Here is a 4765-nt window from a genome sequence, read left to right as displayed (position 1 = left end):
TGTGGTGCAGAAGACCCACACAGGTCCAACAGACTGTGGTACAGAAGACCCACACAGGTCCAACAGACTGTGGTACAGAAGACCCACGCAGGTCCAACAGACTGTGGTACAGAAGACCCACACAGGTCCAACAGACTGTGGTGCAGAAGACCCACACAGGTCCAACAGACTGTGGTACAGAAGACCCACACAGGTCCAACAGACTGTGGTACAGAAGACCCACGCAGGTCCAACAGATTGGGGTACAGAAGACCCACACAGGTCCAACAGACTATGGTGCAGAAGACCCGCGCAGGTCCAACAGACTGTGGTGCAGAAGACCCACACAGGTCCAACAGACTGTGGTACACAAGACCCACACAGGTCCAACAGACTGTGGTACAGAAGACCCACACAGGTCCAACAGACTGTGGTGCAGAAGACCCACACAGGTCCAACAGACTGTGGTGCAGAAGACCCACACAGGTCCAACAGACTGTGGTGCAGAAGACCCACACAGGTCCAACAGACTGTGGTGCAGAAGACCCACGCAGGTCCAACAGACTGTGGTGCAGAAGACCCACACAGGTCCAACAGACTGTGGTGCAGAAGACCCACACAGGTCCAACAGACTGTGGTGCAGAAGACCCACACAGGTCCAACAGACTGTGGTACAGAAGACCCACACAGGTCCAACAGACTGTGGTACAGAAGACCCACACAGGTCCAACAGACTGTGGTACAGAAGACCCACACAGGTCCAACAGACTGTGGTACAGAAGACCCACGCAGGTCCAACAGACTGTGGTGCAGAAGACCCACGCAGGTCCAACAGACTGTGGTACAGAAGACCCACACAGGTCCAACAGACTGTGGTACAGAAGACCCACACAGGTCCAACAGACTGTGGTGCAGAAGACCCACACAGGTCCAACAGACTGTGGTGCAGAAGACCCACACAGGTCCAACAGACTGTGGTACAGAAGACCCACACAGGTCCAACAGACTGTGGTACAGAAGACCCACACAGGTCCAACAGACTGTGGTACAGAAGACCCACACAGGTCCAACAGACTGTGGTACAGAAGACCCACACAGGTCCAACAGACTGTGGTACAGAAGACCCACACAGGTCCAACAGACTGTGGTGCAGAAGACCCACACAGGTCCAACAGACTGTGGTGCAGAAGACCCACACAGGTCCAACAGACTGTGGTACAGAAGACCCACACAGGTCCAACAGACTGTGGTGCAGAAGACCCACACAGGTCCAACAGACTGTGGTACAGAAGACCCACACAGGTCCAACAGACTGTGGTACAGAAGACCCACGCAGGTCCAACAGACTGTGGTGCAGAAGACCCACGCAGGTCCAACAGACTGTGGTGCAGAAGACCCACACAGGTCCAACAGACTGTGGTACAGAAGACCCACGCAGGTCCAACAGACTGTGGTGCAGAAGACCCACGCAGGTCCAACAGACTGTGGTGCAGAAGACCCACACAGGTCCAACAGACTGTGGTGCAGAAGACCCACACAGGTCCAACAGACTGTGGTGCAGAAGACCCACACAGGTCCAACAGACTGTGGTGCAGAAGACCCACACAGGTCCAACAGACTGTGGTGCAGAAGACCTACACAGGTCCAACAGACTGTGGTACAGAAGACCCACACAGGTCCAACAGACTGTGGTACAGAAGACCCACGCAGGTCCAACAGACTATGGTGCAGAAGACCCACGCAGGTCCAACAGACTATGGTGCAGAAGACCCACACAGGTCCAACAGACTGTGGTGCAGAAGACCCACACAGGTCCAACAGACTGTGGTGCAGAAGACCCACACAGGTCCAACAGACTGTGGTGCAGAAGACCCACGCAGGTCCAACAGACTGTGGTGCAGAAGACCCACACAGGTCCAACAGACTGTGGTGCAGAAGACCCACACAGGTCCAACAGACTGTGGTGCAGAAGACCCACACAGGTCCAACAGACTGTGGTACAGAAGACCCACACAGGTCCAACAGACTGTGGTGCAGAAGACCCACACAGGTCCAACAGACTGTGGTACAGAAGACCCACACAGGTCCAACAGACTGTGGTACAGAAGACCCACACAGGTCCAACAGACTGTGGTACAGAAGACCCACACAGGTCCAACAGACTGTGGTACAGAAGACCCACACAGGTCCAACAGACTGTGGTGCAGAAGACCCACACAGGTCCAACAGACTGTGGTGCAGAAGACCCACACAGGTCCAACAGACTGTGGTACAGAAGACCCACACAGGTCCAACAGACTGTGGTGCAGAAGACCCACACAGGTCCAACAGACTGTGGTACAGAAGACCCACACAGGTCCAACAGACTGTGGTACAGAAGACCCACGCAGGTCCAACAGACTGTGGTGCAGAAGACCCACGCAGGTCCAACAGACTGTGGTGCAGAAGACCCACACAGGTCCAACAGACTGTGGTACAGAAGACCCACGCAGGTCCAACAGACTGTGGTGCAGAAGACCCACGCAGGTCCAACAGACTGTGGTGCAGAAGACCCACACAGGTCCAACAGACTGTGGTGCAGAAGACCCACACAGGTCCAACAGACTGTGGTGCAGAAGACCCACACAGGTCCAACAGACTGTGGTGCAGAAGACCCACACAGGTCCAACAGACTGTGGTGCAGAAGACCTACACAGGTCCAACAGACTGTGGTACAGAAGACCCACACAGGTCCAACAGACTGTGGTACAGAAGACCCACGCAGGTCCAACAGACTATGGTGCAGAAGACCCACGCAGGTCCAACAGACTATGGTGCAGAAGACCCACACAGGTCCAACAGACTGTGGTGCAGAAGACCCACACAGGTCCAACAGACTGTGGTGCAGAAGACCCACACAGGTCCAACAGACTGTGGTGCAGAAGACCCACGCAGGTCCAACAGACTGTGGTGCAGAAGACCCACACAGGTCCAACAGACTGTGGTGCAGAAGACCCACACAGGTCCAACAGACTGTGGTGCAGAAGACCCACACAGGTCCAACAGACTGTGGTGCAGAAGACCCACACAGGTCCAACAGACTGTGGTGCAGAAGACCCACACAGGTCCAACAGACTGTGGTACAGAAGACCCACGCAGGTCCAACAGACTATGGTGCAGAAGACCCACGCAGGTCCAACAGACTATGGTGCAGAAGACCCACACAGGTCCAACAGACTGTGGTGCAGAAGACCCACACAGGTCCAACAGACTGTGGTGCAGAAGACCCACGCAGGTCCAACAGACTGTGGTGCAGAAGACCCACACAGGTCCAACAGACTGTGGTGCAGAAGACCTACACAGGTCCAACAGACTGTGGTACAGAAGACCCACACAGGTCCAACAGACTGTGGTGCAGAAGACCCACACAAGTCCAACAGACTGTGGTGCAGAAGACCCACACAAGTCCAACAGACTGTGGTGCAGAAGACCCACACAGGTCCAACAGACTGTGGTACAGAAGACCCACACAGGTCCAACAGACTGTGGTGCAGAAGACCTACACAGGTCCAACAGACTGTGGTGCAGAAGACCTACACAGGTCCAACAGACTGTGGTGCAGAAGACCTACACAGGTCCAACAGACTGTGGTGCAGAAGACCTACACAGGTCCAACAGACTGTGGTACAGAAGACCCACACAGGTCCAACAGACTGTGGTGCAGAAGACCCACACAAGTCCAACAGACTGTGGTGCAGAAGACCCACACAAGTCCAACAGACTGTGGTGCAGAAGACCCACACAAGTCCAACAGACTGTGGTGCAGAAGACCTACACAGGTCCAACAGACTGTGGTGCAGAAGACCCACACAGGTCCAACAGACTGTGGTGCAGAAGACCTACACAGGTCCAACAGACTGTGGTGCAGAAGACCCACACAGGTCCAACAGACTGTGGTGCAGAAGACCTACACAGGTCCAACAGACTGTGGTGCAGAAGACCCACACAGGTCCAACAGACTGTGGTGCAGAAGACCCACACAGGTCCAACAGACTGTGGTGCAGAAGACCCGCGCAGGTCCAACAGACTGTGGTGCAGAAGACCCGCGCAGGTCCAACAGACTGTGGTGCAGAAGACCCGCGCAGGTCCAACAGACTGTGGTGCAGAAGACCCACACAGGTCCAACAGACTGTGGTGCAGAAGACCCACACAGGTCCAACAGACTGTGGTGCAGAAGACCCACACAGGTCCAACAGACTGTGGTGCAGAAGACCCACACAGGTCCAAACATTCCTAGGCCCACACCTGAAGGTGTGTTCTACAGCCTGCCAGGAATGTCAGCCTCAGTCCAAAGGTGTGTTTGCACAGCACAAAGTCACCTCCCACTTGCACGACAAAGCTCAGCTATTGTCTTCATGTCTCCTTTAGTGTGGACCTTTCACCGGTGGAATGGACACACCCATCCATGGTTAAACAGCGGATCTCCGTCCCCACGTCACGCTTGCTGACCATAGCACACAAAGAAGACATTTGGGAGCCAAAGTGGACCTTCAGGCACCACAAGCCCTCATTTGGACCTTCAGGCACACACCACAAGCCCTCATTTGGACCTTCAGGCACACACCACAAGCCCTCATTTGGACCTTCAGGCACACACCACAAGCCCTCATTTGGACCTTCAGGCACACACCACAAGCCCTCATTTGGACCTTCAGGCACACACCACATTCCCAGCAGGGGAACCCTAAGCTCTCTTTGTGACACTGACTAGACAAGTGTTTGCATCCATTTTCAGACTACTGCTTCA

This window comes from Nerophis ophidion, linkage group LG11 (genome assembly GCF_033978795.1).
Source record: "Nerophis ophidion isolate RoL-2023_Sa linkage group LG11, RoL_Noph_v1.0, whole genome shotgun sequence".
Classification (NCBI taxonomy): Eukaryota; Metazoa; Chordata; class Actinopteri; order Syngnathiformes; family Syngnathidae; genus Nerophis; species Nerophis ophidion.
The sequence above is the reverse complement of the archived record's forward strand: the minus strand, read 5'-3'. Positions refer to the sequence as shown.